The sequence below is a fragment of the Cetorhinus maximus genome, chromosome 16 (assembly GCF_964194155.1).
Source record: "Cetorhinus maximus chromosome 16, sCetMax3.hap1.1, whole genome shotgun sequence".
NCBI lineage: Eukaryota > Metazoa > Chordata > Chondrichthyes > Lamniformes > Cetorhinidae > Cetorhinus > Cetorhinus maximus.
In genome coordinates, this window is record NC_135894.1 from 87,900,175 (window position 1) to 87,924,731 (window position 24,557).

The 24,557-nt window shown below is 42.4% G+C and overlaps 1 protein-coding gene across 5 annotated transcripts in view; it reads right to left on the bottom strand.

The window, feature by feature from the left end:
• The window catches only part of LOC144691802 (dual specificity tyrosine-phosphorylation-regulated kinase 1A), a 92,154-nt gene extending 82,842 nt beyond the window's left edge, over positions 1 to 9,312 (bottom strand). For 2 of the 5 annotated variants that reach the window (XM_078560300.1, XM_078560296.1), the window contains exon 1: positions 7,143 to 7,453. The gene's annotated coding sequence lies outside the window, so the exon portion shown is untranslated. Of the gene's footprint in view, positions 1 to 6,738; positions 6,882 to 6,984; positions 7,020 to 7,142; positions 7,454 to 8,957 lie in introns of those variants that run through there. The other 3 variants (XM_078560297.1, XM_078560299.1, XM_078560298.1) reach the window with 3 other exon arrangements.
• Positions 9,313 to 24,557: the final 15,245 nt, after the last annotated feature.

A 24,557-nucleotide genomic window follows, 5' to 3' on the forward strand; every position in this document is an offset into this window, starting at 1 on the left:
CCACTACTGAAAAACCTATAAGCAACATACTTAAACCCAGTCTTACACAGTTCAAAATGCACTGTCCACATAAAATAGAAGTTTGAAACACTGTATCCAAATCCATCATTGCAATCTTGCAGATTTTCCACAAATAAAAATTGCTCGTCATTAAACATAAGTGACATCCTACTCTCACCAATCCTAACATCGGGAGATAAATGTTAAAAATTCATTATTTACCTTACAACAAGGAGCTATTTGCTGGAGTAACCAAAAAAATCGGCCTTGCTGTTTTATACAACTGCTAAATGCCTCACCTCCATTGATATATAATTTTATTCAATTCTCAAAAACAAAGTCAATATAGGCACTTCTTAGTTTTATGCAATAAAGTATTAAATTAATTGGTTGTGAATAAACAATGCATTAATAGGCTTCACTTTAGTCACAAATACTGGTGACATGGGAATTAAAAAATAGGATTAAAAAGATTAATAGAAATTTTCTTATATCTAGTATGAGTCCACAAGTTCTCCAAACAGTGAGGCAATTAGCCAGTATCATAGATCAACATCAACTATTAGTCAGTTGTCGCTCTAGAAACAGGATTTTTATGAAAACTGACAGATAAGCATTACACACTAAATCACAGGAGGAACAAATCACAAGATAGTCATCTAACAGAAGGGTATGGGTTACATCCAATTGTCAACAAAATTCTAAATGGGGTGAACGTAAGATTCGATTTCAGTTTTGAAGTCCTCCCTGAAACGGTCTGGACCTTTTTTTGGCTGTACATGCGGCTTAGTGAGACAAAGCTGTTGTGCACAAGTTTCCTGTGCTTTATAAAAGCTCATTATGCTTCTCTTGGTTGATCAAAAGCACAGGATTACTAATAATGTGATTGGCGCAAGCAGCATTTCATTTTCTTGTCTTAAATTATTATAAGAGTAACTCGAGTAACTTCCTATCTGGCAATAGTTTAAGAGCATATAATTTACACACACATTGAAAGAAATCTGTGATGTGAGTGCGACAAGTTCAGTGAAATAAAAATTTATTCATTAAAGAAAATTATACATTAAATGCAGCCAGAAAGGTGGTTTGTTTCTGATCACCTGTTACGATTACAAAAGTAATCAAGTAAAAGCTACTTTAAAAGTTAGGCACTTTATGGCAGCTACGGCCACTAATAGGCAGAAATATTATAGCCAGATTTTGCACTTTATCTAAACATGTTCAAAGGAGGAAAAATCTTCAGGTTGATAATTTACCGTTGCATTATAAAATGAATAATTCATACAAGAATGATGTCTCCTAAAGATGCAGTGGATGAGATACAGTGATTATTAAAAGTTAAGATGCTAACATAGCCCCTTACTACTATGGGTGTCAAATTAGGGCATTTTGCTTACTGAAGTAAAGCACACTCAACATTATGCAATTTAAGTGGATGACAACTGTTAAGAAGTGGTATTCTAAATCAATCCCAAAATTGTATATTGCCTTGTTTTTAAAAAAAGTACAAACTTAACTAAATGTGCATAACTTTATTTCATGCTACATAATTTCATGCAACATATTTTGCAAGTAGAATTTGTGAAATCCTGACAACCATACTTGCGTCCTAAACTGTCCTGAAACTTTATTTAAGTGCAATGGCGAGCATCGACACCAAGTGAAAAAAAAAAATTCAAATTTTCCACCGAAAAAATTGCTCCTCACTTCAATCCCAAATGGCCGACCCTTTATTTTGAGACAGTGGTTCCTAGTTCTAGATTCCCCCAGCCAAAGGAAACATACTCAGAGCATCTCTCGTCAAGCTCATGGTTCAATTAGATTACACCTTATTCTCCTACATTCCAGAGAATATAAGCCAAGTGTGCTCAATTTCTCCTAACAGGACAACTCTCTCATCTGAGGAATCAGTCTCATGAGCCTTCCTTGTACTCCCTCCACGGTAACTATGTTCTTCCTTTAGTAAGGATACCAGAGCTGTCCACAGTACTCAAGGTGTGGCCTCTCCAAGGCCCTATAGTCAATTGCAGTAAGACTTCTTTATTATTCTATGTCGATCTCTTTGTATTAACAGCTTACATGCCATTTGCTTTTCTAATTACTTGCTGTACACCTGCATGTTAACTTTGCTGCCTCTGAATACCAACCTTTCCCAGTCTCATACCATGTAAAAAATCTTGTGCTTTTCATGTTTCCTACCAAAGTGGATAATTTCACATTGGCCAAACTATATATCCATGCATGCTTTGTGGCATAAAATAAGATCTACAAACAATGTTAAGATAGAAATAATTCCATTTGAAAAAAATGAAGCTGGGTTAAATCATCTTCAGTGAGATGAGTGAGAAATTGAACCTTCTAATTTGTAACAGTGCTGAAGATGGAATAAAAATTAACAATTTAACATTGCCTTATTACTAAATGGGGTTGCCCCGAAGAAGCAGCAGGAAGAACATTTGAGAAGTAAAATATTTAGAGGAGAAATATCTTCAGAGTTGGTAGGATCTGGAAAGCTCTAACTGAAAAGGCAGTGGAAGATGAATCCATAAATAGTTTTAAAAGGGAGTTGGATAGGTACTTGAGGATGAGGAGCCTACAGAGTTACATGCAAAAAGCAGGGGTATGGAACTTAGCACGGCTGCTCTTTTGAAGAGCCAGTGCAGCTATGAGCCAAACGGCCTCCTTCTGAGATAAGTTCCTATGATTCAAAGATGAAAAAGAAGAAAAAAAGATCTTAAACATGATTAGGTCAAATGAAGTATCTATACTTGTTCATAATGTGTCTTATTCACATCCCCTCTCACGTCATATCTTTGTGACGTAATCAGTACTGCTGACTCACTTAAGGGAAACACCTATATGAACATGACGGGCCAGGATATCCAGCAGGCTTCAGCTTTTTTATGACAGACGATATTTTAGTACAATGATGTCTACATCATTCTAACGTTGTATCTTAGTACTTCATATGTTTTATTTTATATATAACAAACTTATGTACTGAACATGGATTTAGTTCAGAGATTGGATTGCCCAGATGCAAAGCCAGAATATTTTTGTCAGAAAGTGAGCACTGCACATAACTGTTTTACAGATGCAGTATGTGTCCAGAGACAAGAGAAATTTTATTCCTCGAAATACAAGCAATTTTATAGTTTTAAAAGTGCGTTGGTCAGGTCATTGATATCAGGTTATTGATATCTGTAATTAAGTTATTTCATCTTAATAATTTCAACAGGGAAAAGTAACAGCAATAATACTACAGTAAAACATATATACAAATTGCACAAACTAATATGCTGACACCTTTCTGAAAATAGTATTGCAGTCAATTGTGCTTTTAAAAGTACCTTTTTATGGAGGCCTGCTAAATAATAAGCATATTTCTCATGAGAGATATCTGCACAAGTGCTTTTGCAATTTCACAGCCAAACTATTACTGTGAAAATAGTATATCCTACAAATGGAGATTCATTAACAAATCATGACAGGGCTACTGCAAAAGAATAAAGTAAACTTCTCCTGAACACAGCCACTGTAAGCAACACTTTTTCAACTACTCATACTGATTATGGACTAATCTCCACCAATAATTCACCACACTGTAGCTGCAGGATTAGCACTAGAATAATATATGTTCTAAAGTACATCACTCAAGTGAAAATAACAGTGAGAAATGCAGGGTGAAGATCAAAGTGGTAGAGGTTTTGAGAATGGGTTTGAAAGTGGGGGGGGGAAGGAGTTAGGAAAGGCAGAGGGGTGTAACAATGTTCCAGATTGTGGAGCCAAAATAGCTGTAGGCATTTCATCCAAACTTAGAGATGGGAGAATACAAGGTCAGAACTGGATTTGCAGAGGACGAGAACTGAATGAGGCTATTGGGCTAGGAAGGAGCACGCTCATGAGGGGACTTGACAAGGAAAAGGTTTTTGAAATTCATGTGTAGATGAACAGGGAGGCAATTAAGTTCGGAGAGAACACCAATACAGAAGTAGAGCACAGGACACAGACAACGCAAGGGGAAGTTAAAATTCCATTAAGTGGGTACATGCTGCAATATTATCTTCATATTCATTAACATTTGAAACCAGATGAATCTCACCTGCAGCATCTTCTAATCAGAACAATCCCAATCATTTAGAAAACTAGATTTTTTTTTTAAACCAGCCTACATTTTTGAAATGCTTAAAAATCAAATTATATTGTCATCTCAATTAGCAATCATCACTTCAATTTACAGGCTTAAAGACTTGTTGCAGCAGAGTTTATTGTGGTGCATTTATGGACACGTTAATTACAACAATGCATTAAGCCAAACTTGTGCACAAAAATAAAACAACTTGTACTTATGTAGCACCTTTCACTAACTCGGGGTGTCCCATTTTTTTGAAGTGGAGTCAGTGTTGAAGGGAAATGCGACAGCCAATTTATACAGAGTAAGATCCCACAATCGACAATGAAATAAACAAACAATTAAACTGAGAGAGAAGCCCAACGCAAACTGGAGGAACAGCACCTCATCTTCCGACTAGGCACTTTACAGCCTTCCAGGCTGAATATTGAATTCAACAACTTTAGATCTTAAACTCCGCCCCCCCCAACCCCCCGCTTTTTTTTTCAATAATTTATATAGATTCTTCTTTCCCCACCTATTTCCATTATTTTTAAATCTAAAACTAAAACCTTGTTAGCCTTTCCACCCCACCCCCACTAGAGCTGTACTTTGAATATCCTGTCTTCCATTCTTAATTAGCACTTTTCTCAGACAAAACACCTCTTTGACCCTTTTGTCTGTGACATCTTTTGATTATCTGCTCATCTCCACAATCACCACACCCTCAATGTCTCTCCCCCCCCCCCACCACCACCCCCCCCCCCCCAACCCACCTTAAACCAATTTATATTTCTCCCTTCTTCTAACTATGCTTCAGTTCTGCCGAAGGGCCATGAAGGCTCGAAACGTTAACTGATTTCTTCTCCGCCGATGCTGCCAGACCTGCTGAGTTTTTCCAGGTAATTCTGTTTTTGTTTTGGATTTCCATCATCCGCAGTAGCTTTTAGCTTTTTGTTTTTATCTAAACTGAGAGAGATATTGGTTGACAGATAAATGTTGGTCAGGACACCAGGGAGAACTCCCCTGCTCTTCTTCGAGCCATGGAATCTTTCACATCCATTTGAGAGAATTAATAGGGCCTTGATTTAACATCTCATCCGAAAGGTGGCACCTCCAACAATGCAGCTGCACTGGACTGTCAGCCTATACTTTCCGCTTAAGTCTTTGGAGTTGTGCTTGAACACACAAACTTTTGACTTATGGGAGTGTGTTACTGCTGGCTAACAGCTAGCACAATCAAATATAAAAATAAAAGTCAGATAGCCAACTTGCATAGTATCTCAATATACAGTACACAGAGCCAGAAACAGATTTTTGCTTGATTTATTTTGATGCTGGATGAAGACAGCAAGAATTCTACCAACAATGCTTTTTTTGCTAGCCAGATGTTGTCACAAAGACAACTTTTCCCTATTTCAACTCTACAAGTGTTGAAATCACGTGACTGACAATCCAATTCCAATCACAACAAACTGATATTTTGTGGTGCTGAAGTGAAAGTATCAGTTCTGTATAGAATATCTTTTTCACCAGAGGTCTAAGCATAGAAAGCAAAGTAATGTTAAAAGATATTTTTGGAAGGGCTGCTTTATTGAGACCAACTGAAATTAGTCTGAGATTCAGGTCTGAACCTGCCTTAGGACACCAGAAGTTAATCCCAAAATGGACAATTATGAACAGTTTTCATTTGACTTATTGAAGATAACACTGGCAATACAATCAAAACAAAACCCATATGTTTCCTTGGTCAAATAAAAATTAAGTTAGTCGGCATTGAGGAGCTCTTGAATAAACATTCAACCATTAAAACAAGTTTCATTAAATGTTTACTGACGTTATAGTTTGCTGTTTGCAGATGTACCAGATCTCAACATACTAGAAATTAGTGCACTGTCATAATTCGTAATGTTTAACAATTTGCCATAGGACCTTGCACCTGTACACATCAGGTTAATTTTAACACCTGTACACGCTTTGCATATTGAAAAGGTTTTTTTTAAATGTTTAACATGTTAAGTGGCTTGCCCTTGTCTTGTATTACAGTCCAACATGTAAAGAGCATTTTTGGCAGGCATCACTCCAATCATGGTTTTACAAAAGGACAATCTTCTGTTAAATGGACATGACTATGGCAAAGGAAAATTTTAAAAAATACAATGCACAACTATAGGCTGGGTGTCAATACTGACTTAAACTGTACATCAACTGTGCATAGTGGCCAAATAACCCTTAACCAAACACAAGCCAAATGTCTCAGATTCAAATTTCTCCAGATCACTGAAATAACACAACTGTCATATACACATGAAAATAACGTGAATATTTCTAATTCAGGACTTGATTGCTGTGCCCTGTGGCTAAACACTCGGGTACACAACATTTACTGTAACACTTCCAGTTACAGTAGCACTGTCAAAAAGAGTCCATCTTCTTCCTCTCACTCTTGAGCTAACCTATGAATTAACAACCATCGCTTTAAAAAGACAATCCAACCAAACCAAAAAAAAAAGAAATGTCTTTAAAAAGCGTCAGGCCGTTTTGGCGTAAAACGACAAGGCGGGGGGGGGGGGGGAAACTGAAACACAGAATAAACTGGGCGAGGAATCAGAATGAAACAGACAAACCTCTTCCCGTTTTCTCTTCTATCCCTCTCCCTCCCTCTCTCTCTCTCTGTGTCTGTCTGTCTGTCGCCAGGCCGCTCTCGTTGCTGAGAAGCCGCCACCTGGGTTTACAGTCCCCTCCTTTCTAAAGGGGAGAGGGGGGGAGGTTGGTAAAGGAAGACTGGGGGGTTTGAGGGGGGGGAAAGAGTGTAGGAAAATAATACATAAATCTCCAGTGCGGGAGTTCAGGATGGTCTCATCCCCACCTACCCCAGGTTGTCTCCCGTCCCCTCGGAGCCAATTCTTATTTGGGTTTAAATTGTGGCCTCTGCTCTTTCCCACCAACACCACCCCCTCCCCCCCCCCCCCCTTCCTTTCTATTTTCCCCTCTCTCTTTTTTATTTCACAAAATGGCGCGCACTACAAACCTGCGCAACAGCAAACACCTCCTCGGCGCCGCCTTTTTTCAAACCCGCTTTACACCTCCTTGCGCTGCTCGCCAGCCCGACTTCTCCGGCCGCTCCGACCATTCAACTTTCTCCTCCCGCTCTCCCGAATCTCCCGATCTGGCCTTCGAAATTTTTCAGAATGGAGGGGAGGAGAGTGGGGGGGGGGGAAGGAAAGGTGGAGTTTGAAAAAAAAATTATTTTCCCCCCCCCGCGGAAGAAAAAAATATTCCGAGGCGGGAAAGCCCTGAAAAAAAAAATTTTCTCTCTCTCTTCTCTCTCCGGTTAACAACAAAATGGCGACAGACGGAGCGCGTTGCTATGGAGACTGTCAATCACAGCGGATGCCCCGGATGAGGCGCTGACGTCAGCAAGCGGGGCCGGGGCCGGGGCCGGGGGGGCGGGGGGGGGGGGGGGGGGGGAAGGTGGGGCCTCGAGCCGGCGGAGGACGTTGCCAGCCGGCCTCAGTGGCCCGGATGCCGCACTGATTAATGGGGCGGGGCCTGTTGCCATGGGAAACCGTCAATCAGACCCGGCCCAAAGAAAAAAGCCACAGAAGGCTTGTTGCAAGGGAGTGGTCGGCTGTGGAACCTGCTGGGCGGTGTTTTTATTTAACATGGTTGCTCTGTGCCAAGGTTACACAACTGTGTGTATGTTTTTTTTCCTTGTTGTTGCCCTTAAAACAACCATCGTCTTAATTCTATTCGCCTTTTGCTCGGCAAAGATTGATGCAAAACTTTTCTATAAGACTTAATAAGTCTTTATTACTTTATAATTACCCGCTCACCCAAAAAAATAAAATATTAACATTGCATCCGTGAACGTTGACCTATATTGGTGCATTTTTTTTGGACCTGGGCTGAAATCTTTAAAATTGTGCCAGTGAAGGTTAATTTTTTTTTTTCAAATTGCAGGCGCTTGTTTTATTTTCACATCTTCCCAAAAAGAATTTCTCGACTGAAGATGACCTACAAACACACAAATATAAACGATGTGACAGAATGGACTTCCCTCCCATTTGCTCAATGGTTGTCGAGCTGCAGGCTTGGGTTAAACGATGAAAAGTATTTGAATGATTCAAGTTAAACGCTCAAAAGCCACTTCTGTAGCCGGAGGGGCATCAATTTATCTTATAGAACCGCCCCCCCCCTCAAAAAAAAACGCAAAGAATAATATTAGAACGTGTACTTGGCTTTAAAGGTATCCTCTTTTTTATGTATATCTTTTTATATTCCATCAAGAATAGTGAAAACGTGCTTTCATTCCCAGCACCACCTTTAGTTACAAAAGGACGATTTAATGTGCTGTGTATCAGGCAAGCGACCGGCTCTTCGCTCCATTCTCATCAGCTGGCGTGACATTCACAGTTTTAATGAGTTATGTGTCTGGCACACACTGCGTAGGGGGACGGGCTCAAACTGTAGGTGAGCAGGAATGCAAAGCTTCAGACTTTGCACAGCCTTGCTTGTATTTTGAATGGTGACAGTGGCAAGGTAACACTGCTTCATTGTTAATTTGCTCGTGCTAGCATTGAAATATATCTATGACCTGCAATTCTGATTTAAGACATGTCACTCCGTTAAATTATCTTTTTTGGGGTGGGTGGGAGGGGGGGCTGGAAAAAAAGGTGAATAAAGGTAAACTGGATCGCCCATTTGTAATAAAAATCACACAGTGCGATGCTGAATGAATGACGCATACCTGTACAGTCCCAGGTTCAGTCCCCAGATTCTGGTGTTGTCCAGCCTCAGCTCGGACAGCAATAGAAGTCATTGTAAATATTTTCAGCATTCCTACCTGAGCGTGGAACAGAGACAGATTCAGCCGGAATACGACTTAGAATCAAATGGATGACTGACATCTGCCATCCATGCTCGCACTTGAGGCGACTTGAACAAGGGAAATTAAAGACCTTCTGGAAACTCGACATGTCACAGACAAGCAGGTATCTTGGATCTTTCTCAACCTTAGTTTAATGTATGTAACGGCGCAACAGATTAATTTATGTTAACGCAGATAACCTGTCCTGCCTCTATCCACCCAGATACAGTCACGATACTGGAATTTGTCACCCTGAATGCTCCCCTTTTGAAGAGGACCTCAGGAGTACTCCCCTGAGTTATCCCCACGGGTGAGGCGTTCGTCGCTTGCTGACCTTGCAAGGAACAGCGCGCATGTCATCTGCCTGCAGCACAATGCTCCATAGCAGCAAACCCGCGTGTTTGTCGGGGATTGAATTCAAACAAACCATTGGATTGTGATCCGAATATATAGTGAAACGCATGCATAGGGATACAGTGCATTATCTGCAATGCCCACACTATGTATGCGAATACAATCTTTTTCAATCACTGGCTATGCCAAGACGCAGTGGAATATCTTGCAGCTCAGATAAAAAAGAACAAGCTGTTCCTTCCCATGACCACTGATCCAGCTCAGCTCCTATCAGACATGTACATGTGGATTACAAACTCCCCAATGCATTGACTGGGAGAGGATTTGCGCAAAGCGTTCCTTTCAGCTGGTTAAAGGTATCCTTACTTAAACTTACTGATCAGCCCATCTGGTTTAAATGCTGTTCCCAGGTTAGATCGCTTAAAGATGTAGCCGTGTTGTTATAATTTAGAATGAAGCTCCGGTAATACTGCTTTCAAAAATAAAATAAAAAACCATAAAAAGAGTTCCGAAGAAAAGTTATGTTGAACTCGAAACGTTGACTCTGTTTCTCTCTCCACAGACGTTGCCAGACCTGCAGAGTTTTTCCAGCACTTTCTGTTTTTATTTCAGATTTCCAGCATCTGCAGTGTTTTTCTTTCATTTTACTGTTTTCAGAAATGGTTGGACATTTTGTTCTAGCCAAATAGCAATGCTGTCTACTTTCACCTTGCTAAATCTGAAACTCTCCCAGTCTGCCCACTCAGATCCCAGACTGGCCTTTCTGTGACACTGAGTACACTCTTCATTGTGTTGTATGACATTGCCACTCCGTTTATTAAATTGGATAGATTCAGAAATGTGACAGCTCAAAACTGAACAGTCATGAGGTGCAGGCATAAAGGCAAAATACTGCGGAGGCTGGAAATCTGAAACAAAAACAAAAAATGCTGGAAAAACTCAACAGGCCTGACAGCATCTGTGGAGAGAAATACAGAAGTTAACGTTTCGAGTCCGTATGACTCTTCTTCAGAGTCATGAGGTGCTGTGAGGCCAGAGGCAGCAGAATTGTACTCAACCACAATCTGCAACCTCATGGCCCAGCATATCCCTCACTCTACCATTACTACTAAGTCAGGAGATCAGCTCTGGTTCAATGATGATTTTAGGAGAGCATGCCAGGAGCAGCACCAGGCATACCCAAAAGGAGATATCAATCTGTTGAAGCTACAATACAGGATGCCACTAATGTTAAACTGTCGAGGCAGAGCTAAGCGCCCACAACCAATGAATTAGATCAAAGTTTTTCAGGCCTGCTGCGTTCAGCCATGAATGTTGGTGGACAGTTAAACCATGAACAAGAGGGGGAGGCACCATGAGCAGCCCCATTCTCAGCGATAGCAGAGCTCAGTACCTGACTGCAAAAGACAAGGCTGAAATGATTATGACCATCTTTAGCCAAGTGGATAAGCTTCTTCTAGAGGTTATTGTGAGGATGTGTTTTTATTTAAAGAATCAATTTATAATTGTTCTTTTTATGACTGGATAAAAAAAAACTGTAATAGTATTAAGAAAATGGAGGACTGCCAGCCAGCCACAATATACAAACTTGCATTCCACTAAGCGGGATGAAAAGGAACAGAGACTCAAACCCCCTGGGGAGCTTGAAAGACTCCATCGCCTGTTGGCTTTTTCACTAACCTGAAACTTTTCAAAAGTTTCTGAGATGAGACATCAAAATGCAATTACCTGTTCCAAAAACAATGACAGCAGCAGACATGGATTAGTTGAATTCCTCGGGAATATATGAGAACTGTTTCCCAACCCAGAGATATCAGAGATCAGAAAGGCTGTACTGAAAGGCTGCAAAGAAGCTGTTTCCTTTCTCTCTTTCTCTATTGAAAGTATTGTGCCCAGCTTTATAAAGTAACCATCCTACTGCAGCCGAGATCTTTGGGGGATAAAACATAGAAATCTGCTCCTTACGACTACACTCAGGAAGATAACCAAACAAAACGGCCGGAACATGGAATCACCACATCAAGACCAGCCAAAGGACAGCTAGCGGTATATTCCTTGGTTTCATCTTCCTCACGAACTGGAAAAATCATGAAGCCTATCCTCTTATTCTACCATCTGTACTACTGTGTATGTGGGCCCAGGGAATGTGTATAACGTATAAATGGTGGTCGTAATTTACTTAGTTTTGTTTTAATTCAGTAAGTAGTTTCAATAAACACCTTGTTCATTGTTTAAATTCAGAAAACCTGTGTGGCTAATTCTTTATAATTTGAAAGCATAAATACTCCTGTAGTATTGACAAAGCACTTCCTCTCTAACTTCACAAAAAACCCTGCTATATTTTTTTTTATTCGTTCATGGGATGTGGGTGTTGTTGACTGGGCCAGCATTTATTGCCCATCCCTAATTGCCCCTTGAACTGAGTGCCTTGCTAGGCCATACATGGAGTGTAGAATGGAGGGTTATTTTTACCTCTCCTCACGTGGTTGTAACAAGGTCCCCACAAAATAGAAGCCTCTTTTGAGCCAATTCACTTTACTTCACATTTTATCAAGAAACAGCTCACTGCTTGAATACAATAAAGGCTATGGATCCTGACAACATCCTAATTAGTACTAAGGTCTTGTGCTTCGAGACGAGCCACACCCCTCAAGCCACATTGTTCTAGAACAGCTACAACATTATAGCAACAGCATATAATTAGTAAAAGGGTGGCAAAATGAGAAGTAGGGCCAACTAAGGACCAAAATGGGGATTTATGCATGGAAGCAGAGGGCATAGCAGAGGTATTAAATGAATACTTTGCATCTGTCTTTCCCAAGGAATAAGATGCTACCCAGGCCATGGTGGAAGAGGAGGTAATTCAGAAACTAGAAGAGTTTAAACTTAATAAGGGGAAAGTATTGGATTGGCTGACTAATTAATTGATAAGGCACCAGGGGCAGATGAGATGCATCCAAGGATACTGAGAGAAGTGTGAGTGGAAATTGCAGAGGCACTGGCCATAATTTTTCAGTCTTCCTTAGACTCAGGGGTTGTGCCAGAGGACTGAAGAATTGCAGATGTTCAGAAAAGGGTGTTAAGGTAAGGCCAGTCAGTTTAACTTCAGTGGTGGGGAAACTTCTGGAAACAATAATTTGGGACAAAATTAATAGTCACATGGAAAAATGTGGGTTAATTAAGGAAAGCCAGCATGGATTTCTTAAGGGGAAATTGTGTTTAACTAATTTGCTGTAGTTTTTTGAAGAGGTAATGGAGAGGGTTGATGAGGGCAATGCTGTTGATGCGGTGTATGTGGACTTCCAAAAGGCAATTGATACAGTGACACACAACAGACTTGTGAGTAAAATTGTAGCTCATGGAATAAAAGGGACAGTAGCAACGTGGTTTCGGAATTGGTTGAGTGACAGGAAACAGATAATAGTTGTTTAATGGATATTTTTCGAATTGGAGGAAGGTTTGTAGTGGAGTTCAGTGTTGGATCCCTTGCTTTTCCTGAGATAAAATGACCTAGACCTTGGTGTACAGGGAACAATTTCAAAATTTGTGGATGATAAGAAACTTGGAGGCATTGTAAACTCTGAGAGGATAGTGTAGAACTTCAAAAGGATGTAGACAAGTTGGTGAAATGGGCGGACTGGAGGCAGATGATGTTCAATGCAGAGAAATGTGAGTTGATTCATTTTGGTAGGAAGAACATGGACAGACAGTATAAAATGAAAAGTTCAAGTCTAAAGGGGTGCAGGAGCAGAGGGACCTGTATGTATATGTGCATAAGGCATTCAAGGTTGCAGGATAGGTTGACAGCACAGTTAATAAAGCACATAGTATCTTAGGCTTTATGAATAGGGGCAGAGAGCACAAGAGCAAGGAAGTTATGTTGAACTTGTACAAGACACTAGTTCAGCTGGATTATTGCATTCAGTTCCGGGCGCTGCATTTTAACAGAGAGTGCAGAAAAGATTCAATGGTTCCAAAGATGAGGAACTTCAATTATGAAGATAGATTGGAGAAGTTAGGACTGTTTTCCTTGGAGAAAGGGAGGCTAAGAGGATATTTGATAGAGGTATTCAAAATAATAAGGGGTTGGGACAGAGTAGACAGAGAGAAACTGTTCCCATTGGTGGAAGGCCAGCATTTATTGCACATCCATAATTGTCCTTGAGAAGGTGCTGGTGAGTTGCCTTCTTGAGTTGCTGCAGTCCATGTGATGTAGGCACGCCCACAGTGCTGTTAGGAAGGGAAATCCAGGCTCTTGACCCAATGACAATGAAGGAATGGCAATATAGTTCCAAGTCAGGATGGTGTGTGACTTGCGGGTGCTGGTGTTGCCATGCATCTGTTGTCCTTGTCCTTCTAGGTCACAGGAGGTGCTGTCGAAACAGCCTTGGTGAGTTGCAGAGTGCATCTTGTCGATGGTACACACTGCTACCACTGTGCGACAGTGGTGGAGAGAGTGAATGTTGAAGGTGGTGGTGGAGTGCCAATCAAGTGGGCTGCTTTGTCCTGCATGGTGTCAAGCTTCTTGAGTGTTGTTGGAGCTGAAATCATCCAGGCAAGTGGAGAGTACTCCATCACACTCCTGACTTGTGTCTTGTAGATGGTGGACAGGCTTTGGGGAGTTTGGAGGTGAGTTACTCACCACAAAATTCCCTCTGACCTGTTCTTGTAGCCACTGTAATTATATGGCTGTTCCAGCTCAGTTTCTGATCAATGACAACCCACATTGGGCGATTCAGTGATGATAATGCCATTGAATGTCAAGGAGGGTTAGATGCTCTCTTGTTGGAGATGGTCATTGCCTGGTACTTATGTGGCATGAATGTTGCTTGCCACTTATCAGCCCAAGCCTGAATGTTGTCTAAGTCTGGCTGCATATGAACATGGACTGCTTCAAGTCTATAAAGGGAGGGGGGACCAGGTGGAACAAAAGGGAAGGTCAGGCATAGGTTAGAGGATGGGGGAGATGAAATACCAAAGGTGTCATGGAACAAAAGGCAAAAGGGGTGGTTATGGTAGTGGTAAAGAAGCAAAGCATTAGTCACAGTAAAGAAACAAAGCTGAACACTGGACCGACACTTAGTTTCTTTACTACCATTACCACTCCCTTTGTGTTTTGTTCCATGAAATCTTTGGTGTTTAATCTCCTCTAAATTATGCCTGACCTTCACCTTTACCCCACCTGACCCTCCCTCTTTTTCGACAGCATAAAACCCATCGCATTTCTACCTCTCTTCTGTTCCAAAAAAGAGTCATATTGGACTCAAAATGTTAACTCTGTTTCTGTCTCCACAGATGCTGCCAGACCTGCCGAGTTTTTACAACACCTTCTGTTTTTATTATTGTGCTGGAATATTCTCCACTTTACTAGATGAGTGCAGTGTTAATGGTATGTTAATTGTATTATTAAGGTTAAGGATACATCGGTGGAGGGCATTGATTGATTACGTACCTTGAGCACATATAAAGAGAGCACTACATATGAGAATCATAGACTCATAGATAGACTCATAAACGTCTACAGCACAGAAGGAGGCCATTTGGCCCATTGTGTCCACACTGGTCAACAAAGATCTGATTACACTAATCCCATTTTCCAGTGCTTGGCCCATAGCCTTGGAGACTATGGCAATGCAAGTGAATATCTAAATACTTCTTAAATGTTATGAGAGTTTATGACTCAACCACCCTTTCAGGCAGTGAGTTCCAGACTCCCACCACCCTCTGGGTGAAAAAAATTCTCCTCAACTTCCCTCTTAGCCTTCTACCTCTTACCTTAAATCTATGCCCCCTGGTTATTGACCCCTCTTCTAATGGAAAAAAATGCCTCCCTATCCACCCTATCTATGCCCCTCATAATCTTATACATCTGTGTCCATCCCTCCCTCCTCAAACCTAAAAAAAAAAGCGAGAGCAAGAGGCAGTGCCTTCAGGAGTGCACCAGACCTGCGAGGGACACTCTTCTGAAAGTGGATTTTAAAGAAAAAGCAGCTGATTTGGTGAGTAAATCCTGGGAGCAGACTCGGAGGGAGGAGCACAGGAGCAGTGAGTATAAATCTAGCTTACCTCGGGGATGCGCGGCCTTGTCTCCAGGGAGCAGACTCGGTGGGAGGAGCACTGCAAAGCTAATTAATAAATTAATTATCTAAATAGAGATGGCTGGGCAGGTGATGTACTGTAGCTGTATGATGTGGGAGCTGGCAGATCCCATTGCGAGCCGCAGTGACCACATCTGCAGCAAGTGTTGGTTGCTGGAGGAACTCCGGCTCAGAATTGATGAGCTGGAGTCCGAGCTCCAGACGCTGCGGCACATCCGGGAGGGGGAGAGTTACCTGGATGCTTTGTATCAGGAGGCGGTCACACCCGGTAGATTAAGTACCTCAAGTCCGGTCAGTGGTCAGGGTCAGCAGGGTGTGACTGCAAGTGAGGCAGATAGCGGGATCCTGTGTTCAGGAACAGAGGAGCCTCAGCTCTTGATCTTGTCCAACGGGTACGACGTACTTGCTCCCTGTGTGGATGAGGAAGAGGGCTGTAGGGAGGATGAGCCAGCTGACCATGGCACCATGGGGCATGGCACAGGAGGCCATTCAAGAGGGGGGAGCAAAAAGACAAGTGGTAGTTGTAGGTGATTCTATAATTAGGGGAATTGATAGCTTCCTTTGTAAGCAGGATCGAGAGTCCCGCATGGTATGTTGCCTGCCCGGTGCCAGGGTGAGGGACATCTCTGACCGGTTTGAAAGGATATTGGAGAGGGAGGGGGAGGATCCAGTTGTTGTGGTCCACGTCGGGACAAATAACATAGGTAAGACTAGGAAAGAGGACCTGTTTGGGGATTATCAGGAACTAGGAACTAAATTAAAGAACAGGTCCTCAAGGGTTATAATCTCCGGATTACTACTCGAGCCACGTGCAAATTGGCATAGGGACGCGAGAATAAGGGAAGTAAACATGTGGCTAAAGGAGTGGTGCGGGAAAGAGGGGTTCCATTTCGTGGGGCACTGGCATCAGTATTGGAACAGGTGGGATCTGTACCGTTGGGATGGTCTCCACCTGAACCGATCTGGGACCAATGTTCTAGCGAAAAGGGTAAGTAGGGTGGTCAACAGGACTTTAAACTAGAAACTGGGGGGGCGGAGGGAAGGGTAAAACTCCAAGAAGTATGACTAATAGGAAACAAAGCAGCAGGTTAGCGTGTGGGGGTGTGGATTCAACTTCATGGAAAATTATGAAAAAACTGAAAAGAAAAGAGAGCCCAGGAAAGGCTATTAAAGTCTCCAGAACACAAAATAGGACAGAGTGTTTGGAAAGGGCTAGGAATCTAACTTCAAGCACATCAGATAAAGGGACGACAATGAAAAAGGGAACGGGAAATACAGGACTGAAGGTGTTGTATCTGAATGCACGCAGTATACGAAATAAGGTAAATGAGCTTGTAGCGCAGATTGAAATTGGCAGGTATGATGTGGTGGGCATCACGGAGACATGGCTGCAAGGGGATCAGGACTGGGAGCTAAAGATCCAAGGATATACATCCTATCGAAAAGGTAGGCAGGTTGGCAGAGGGGGTGGGGTAGCTTTGTTAGTAAGAAATGAAATTAAATTGATATCAAGAAATGATGTAGGGTCAGATGATGTAGAATCTGTGTGGGTAGAGTTGAGGAATCGCAAAGGTAAAAAAACCATAATGGGAGTTATGTACAGGCCTCCGAACAGTAGTCAGGATGTGGGGTACAAGATACACCAGGAGATAGAAAAGGTGTGTAAGAAAGGCAAGGTTACAGTGATCATGGGGGATTTCAATATGCAGGTAGACTGGGAAAATCAGGTTGGTAGTGGATCCCAAGAAAAGGAATTTGTGGAATGTCTACGCGATGGCTTTTTGGAGCAGCTTGTGGTGGAGCCCACTAGGGAACAGGCAATTCTAGATTTAGTGATGTGTAATGAGGCAGATTTGATAAGGGAGCTTAAGGTGAAAGAACCCTTAGGAGGAAGTGACCATAATATGATAGAATTTACCCTGTAATTTGAGAGGAAAAAGCTGGAATCAGATGTAACGGTATGACAGTTGAATAAAGGCAACTGCAGAGGCATGAGGGAGGAGCTGGCCAGAATTGACTGGGAGATGAGCCTAGCAGGAAAGACAGTGGAACAGCAATGGCAGGAGTTTCTGGGAGTAATTTGGGAGACGCAGCAAAAATTCATCCTTAGGAAGAAGAAGCATACTAAAGGGAGGACGAGGCAACCATGGCTGACAAGGGAAGTTGGGGACAGCATAAAAGCTAAAGAGAAGGCACACAATGCAGCGAAGAGCAGTGGGAAACCAGGGGATTGGGAAGCCTACAAAGACCAACAGAGGACAACTAAAAAAGAAATAAGGAGGGAGAAGATTAAATAGGAGGGTAAACTAGCCAGTAATATAAAAGAAGATTGTAAAAGTTTTTTTAGATATATAAAGGGTAAGAGAGAGGCAAAAGTGGACATTGAGCTGCTGGAAAATGACGCTGGAGAAGTAGTAGTGGGGAACAAAGAAATGGCGGAGGAACTGAGTAGGTATTTGCGTCAGTCTTCACAGTGGAAGACATGAGTAACATCCCCAAAGTTCAAGAGAGTCGGGGGGCTGAGGTGAGTATGGTGGCCATTACCAAGGAGAAGGTGCTAGGAAAACTGAAAGGTCTGAAGGTGGATAAATCACCTGGACCAGATGGATTACACCCCAGAGTTCTGAAGGAGATAGCTGAAGAGATAGTGGAGGCGTTAGTGGTGATCGTTCAGGAATCACTGGAGTCAGGGAGGGTCCCAGAGGACTGAAAAATCGCTAATGTAACCCCCCTGTTTAAGAAAGGAGTGAGGCAAAAGACGGGAAATTACAGGCCGATTAGCCTGACCTCGGTCGTTGGTAAGATTTTAGAGTCCGTTATTAAGGATGAGATTTCAGAATACTTGGAAGTGCATGGTAAAATAGGGCAACGTCAGCATGGTTTCATCAAGGGGAGGTCATGCCTGACAAATCTGTTAGAATTCTTTGAGGAGGTAATGAGTAGGTTAGACAAAGGAGAGCCAATGGATGTTATCTACTTGGACTTCCAGAAGGCCTTTGACAAGGTGCCGCACAGGAGGCTGCTCAGTAAGATAAGAGCCCATGGTGTTAGAGGCAAGGTACTAGCATGGATAGAAGATTGGCTGTCTGGCAGGATGCAGAGAGTGGGGATAAGGGGGTCCTTCTCAGGATGGCGGCCAGTGACTAGTGGAGTTCCGCAGGGGTCAGTGTTGGGACCACAACTTTTCACTTTATACGTTAATGATCTAGATGAAGGAACTGAGTGCATCCTGGCTAAGTTTGCAGATGATACCAAGTTAGGTGGAGGGACAGGTAGTATTGAGGAGGCGGGGAGGCTGCAGAAGGATTTGGACAGGTTAGGAGAATGGGCAAAAAAGTGGCAGATGGAATACAACGTAGGGAAGTGTGAGGTCATGCACTTTGGTAGGAAGAATAGAGGCAAGACTATTTTCTAAATGGGGAGAGAATTCAGAAATCTGGAGTGCAAAGGGACTTGGGAGTCCTAGTCCAGGATTCTCTTAAGGTTAACTTGCAGGTTGAGTTGGTAGTTAGGAAGGCAAATGCAATGTTGGCATTTATTTTGAGAGGACTAGAATATAAAAGCAGGGATGTGCTGCTGAGGCTTTATAAGGCTCTGGTCAGACCACATTTAGAATATTGTGAGCAATTTTGGGCCCCGTATCTCAGGAGGGATGTGCTGGCCCTGGAGAGGGTCCAGAGGAGGTTCACGAGAATGATCCCAGGAATGAAAGGCTTAACATATGAGGAACGTTTGAGGACTCTGGGTCTATACTCGATGGAGTTTAGAAGGACGAGGGGGGGATCTGATTGAAACATACAGAATACTGAAAGGCCTGGATAGAGTGGACATGGGGAAGATGTTTCCATTAGTAGGAGAGACTAGGACCCAAGGGCACAGCCTCAGAGTAAAGGGAAGACCTTTTAGAACAGAAATGAGGAGAAACTTCTTTAGCCAGAGAGTGGTGAATCTATGGAATTCGTTGCCACAGAAGGCTGTGGAGGCCAGGTCATTGAGTGTATTTAAGGCCGAGATAGATAGGTTCTTGATTGGTAAGGGGATCAAAGGTTACGGGGAGAAGGCGGGAGAATGGGGTTGAGAAACTTATCAGCCATGATTGAATGACAGAGCAGACTCGATGGGCCGAATGGCCTAATTTCTGCTCCTATGTCTTATGGTCTTATGGCCCCTTCTCAACATTCGTTGCTCCAAGGGAAACAACCCCAGCCTATCCAATCTTTCCTCATAGTTCAGACCCTCCAGCCCAGACAGCATCCTGGTAAATCTCCACTGCACCCTCTCCAGTGCAATCACATCCTTCCTATAATGTGGTGACCAGAACTGCACGCAGTACTCCAGTTGTGGCCCAACCAGTGTTTTATACAGTTCCAGCATAACCTCCCTGCTCTCGTATTCTATGCCTCGGCTAATAAAGTCAAGTATCCAATATGCCTTCTTAACCACCTTATCTACCTGCCCTGCTACCTTCAGGGATGTGTGGGTATGCACACCGAGGTCCCTCTGATCTTCAGTACTTTCCAGGGTCCTACCATTCATAGTGTAATCCCTTGCCTTGTCAGCCCTCCCCAAATGCATTACCTCAATTTTTTCTGTCTTGCATTCCATTTGCCACTGTTCTGCCCACCTGACCAGTCCATTGATATCTTCCTGCAGTTTACAGCCATCGTCCTCACTATTAACCGCCCTACCAATTTTCGTGTCATCTGCGAACTTCTTGATCATACCCCCTACATTTAAGTCCAAATCATTTATCTACACCACAAACAGCAAGGGCCCCAGCACCAAGCCCTTTGGAACCCCACTGGAAACAGACTTCCAGTCACAGAAACATCCCTCTACCATCATCCTCTGTTTCCTGCCTCTCAGCCAATTTTGCATCCAACATTCCACTTTGCCTTGGATCCCATGGGCTCTTACTTTCTTGACCAGTCTGCCATGAGGGACCTTATCAAAAGCCTTGCTAAAGTCCATGTGGACCTCATCAAATGCATTACCCTCATTACTACTCCTGATTACCTCCTCAAAAAATGCAATTAAATTTGTCAAACACAATCTTCCCTTAACAAATCCTTGCTGACCAGCCTTGTTTAATCCATGTCTCTCCAAGTGCAGATATATTTTGTCCCTCAGGGTTCTCCCCTTTACCAACAGAGATTTGTCTTGGAGGATGTTGCACACAACGGTCCCAGGTTAAGATGGTTCACAGACTTGAAGTGCACCTGTATTTTCTGTGGCCTTGAGGAGTCCATGTTCCATGTACATGTAGATTGTGTGAGGTTGCATGGGACTGCTATTCAACTATTTGAGGGGGCTGGTTCTCAAATTTTGGCTGCATTTCAGCCCCACGCTCCTGATCTTTGGCCACCTGGTGTGGGAGTGGTGGGGGAGGGGGTGGTGCGGGAAGGGCAGAGTACCTCCTTGTTAGCCTGTTCCCAGGACAGTCCAAAGTGGCCAACAACAGGTCAGGCAGTGGGCCATGGAGCGGGTTGTTACACCCCATGGTCTGCCCCAATTCTGCAGCTACATTCATGCCCAGGTGTCCCTGGAGAGGGAGCCTGTGGTGTCGACTGGTATGCTTGAGGCCTTCCGTGACCAGTGGCCACTGCAAGGCTGGAGTGCATCATCAGCCCCCAAATTGACATTTTAATTTGATTTAAGTTTCCTTTCAAAGTTTGTTTTTTTGTTACAGTGCCCCTTTAAGGGGCTGTCACCTTTGTTAATTTGTTAATTAGTTTATTTTACTTGTTTATGCTTTTGCAAAAGGGCACATAAAGAGACACTGGGTGTGGGTTAGGGAGAAGGCAGACATTTGTAATGTTGCATTATGTTAAAAAAAATCTAGTATTAAGTAAAAGATTGGTGTTTGGTTTCCCACTTTTGGCTGTCACAAGTTTAACATCGTAGCAGAGAATTGTTGCCTAAAGGTGAAAGTTGGAAACAATATTTTTTAAACAAGAAAAAATATTTTTAAACAGAATATTGTAATCTGAATTACTTCTGTGAAGAATGGCTGAAGGCAAGTGCAAATTATCAAGGGATGATTACCCATCAATGTTCTCCAAATCGGAACCTTTTGATTAGTGGAAAAGTGAAGTAGGTATGTGGACACGGTTTATGTCCATACCAAAGAGAAAACAAGGTATGGTCTTAATTGGCATTGTCACTTCCTAACAAAAGTGAAATTAGAAGCATTTTGTGAGCTGGATGCCCATCTGTTGGATACTGACAAAGATTTGGGTCTTCTATTAAGCTTCATGGATGAAATTCACAAGAAAGACCTGAAGGCATGGACAAACTTTGATAGATTTCGAAAGGTGGATGGACGGTCATTCCATTGATAAATATAACGTGGACTTTAACAGACTGTATAAAAGATTGCAGAAATTCAATTTGGAGATTCCTTATTCAGTGCTCACTCTTAAATTGCAGGATTGTGCTACAGATGTCACATATGGATAGGTTCCTGGTCTTAATTGGCATTCGGTTCTCAGAAAAAGACATCCTTTTGGATCAAATGTCTGCTGCTTTAAGAAAAAATCCTGGGGAAGCAGTCATTTCCAACAGCCTTGATGGAGCAAATGGACAATCCGTGGTGTCACAAAGAATGGAGGACTCAATGATTATGGCCTTTCGAGCTTGTTCAAATACAACGTGCTGCGACAGTATAACAGAAGAAGGGGGAGCTGGTGGCATAGTGGTAATATCACTGGACTAGTAATCGAGAGGCCCAGGCTAATACTCTGGAGATATGGATTCAAATTCCACCATGGCAGCTGGTGGAATATAATTCAATTAAAAAATCTATAAAGCTAGTGTCCTGCCAATAAAGCAGGCAGAAGGAAGAAACTAAAAGAAATTTGTTTCTCTTCCATATTCTCCTGTTTAAATTCTGTATTTTTTAAATGGACTGATGAAATGGTCACCACTAACCACATGATGGTATTTCTGGAAATTTCTGAGCACTTTAAAAATGGACATCAAACCACTGGAATGTAAAATTCCTTGCATTGTATAAACATTCCAGACAAGCCAACATAAAGGATAGTAGATGAGACATCTACACCAGCCAGCTATGGTCAAAGGCAGAGCTATTTGTGTCACCTCATCTCCAAAGTTGTGCTAATGATTCTACAGTTACCTGCTCAAAACACAATGGGCTTTAACAAGGGCCTCATTAGCTGAATAGCTCGACCCAAAACTGTCAGATGACCCAGACTTGAGCTGTTTACATTTCTTTAACTATACAGTTTTTGGGATTTATCTTCAGCCACTGTTTAACCTCAGAAGGGAATCAGGACTCCAGGCTAGTAGCCTGCCTCTGTCTGCCATTTACCACTTAACAGAGCAGCAATGGAACTAGTGCTCTGTCCAGGTTTTAAATTACCTGGCTTTTGTCTACACTGTGTACTGCTGGAACATCTGAACTTCTGTATCTGTGCCTAGAAGACTAATTCATCTCCACGTGTCTCCTTCCATCATGAAAGTCATCGCTTCTGGATAAGCAGATCACCCTGCAACAGTTTCAGCCTGCTAACCCATGAAGGAATGCACCACTGGACTTTTTGATTCTGGACTCGGGATGAAACCAAAATTCTTATTTTTATCCTGGTCTTTGTCCTGAACCCCTTTCTTTCCCTTATCCCTCTTTTATTGTATGAATGCAAAAAGGGGCGGATGTTTCCATGTTTTGCGTGCGTGTAAAATAAACTACTGCTCTTATTTTACCTTATTGCGAGCTTGCTGTGGGTTTATGAGTAGAGAATTCAGTCACTCTAAAACTGAAGGGTTAGGGAAAAATGCACCACCACTTATAAAGGGAGAAATCAAAAATCAAAAACACCTTTCTGTTTATGGACAAGCAGTGAGTGGAGAAATCAGGGCTGTTCTAAATTAAACCCCCTCCTGTCCATAACAGAAATTGAGAGCTCAAGTCCGGGAAAAACACAATTTGAATTTGACCAGAGTCCAAGTTAAGAGACAAGCCAAGTTAGAGATAAGAGTCAATTGGAAGCCAAAAGAGTGAAACTTGGTGGCTGGAACAAATTTAAAAACAAAAGTAACTTACCACAGCCAATTCCTTTTCCCTAACATTTAGAAAATGGCAAAACTTGATGCCCAGATGTTTGTTCAGCAAAGGAATTTAATTGGTGAATCTTTGGCAGCCCTTAACACAGAACAATTGAAAGCCGTAGCTAGGAAGTACACTTAAAATTGCCCAGCAAGATCAAACAAAGTGAACTGATCCAGTCATTGGTAGAACGTTTGGATCTCATGTTAACAATAGAGCAGTTAGATGAAGAGCTTAATCATGACTCCAAATCCCCTCCCCTAGCCAATTTTGAGCTGGAAAAGCTTAAATTGCAGCTAGAATTTCGGGAGAGGAAAAGAGAGAAAGAGTGGGAAGAGTGAGCAAGGGAAGACGAAACGGAAAGAGAATTCTAGCTCCAAAAATTGAAAATGGAGCTAGCAGCTCAAAGGAAGAGAGAGAGAGAGAGAGAGCAGACTATCCCCCTAACCTGGAACTACTCTCTGAGGCCCTCAAGTATGTGAGATTCGTTCTCAAATTTGAAGAGAGTGATGTGGAGTCATTTTTTACCACCTTTGAGAAAATGTCAGGACAGTTAAAATGGCCCTCAGAGATCTGGACATTTTTAATTCAAGGGCAGCTATCAGGGAGAGCCCAAGAGGTCTACTTCATGCTGCCTTCTGATGTGTCTGTGAATTATATGAAGACTAAGGCTGCCATCTGAAGTGCCTATGAGTAAGAAGCCAGCCCAAACCAACATCGAGTTTGAACGGCTGAAACAACGGATAAGATCCCTAAAAATCCCATGCACCAATGAGGGGTTGCTAGAGGTAGTACTGTTGGAGGAATTCAAAAATTGCCTACCCTCCAACCTGCAAACACACCTAGAGGAGCAGAGAATTCTCACAGCCAGAGGTACAGGAGTGACAGCAGACAGCTACAACCTCGCCCATAGTCCTGGAAAACTGAACCAGGTACTTTCCAAAGTATTCCCATGAATTTTGGAAAGATAAGCAGGGCAACTTAAATAGGAAAGGGCCCCCACCCAGAAAAAAAGAACTCAAAATAGGGTGTCAGAAGCCCCAAGGCAGCCCAAAA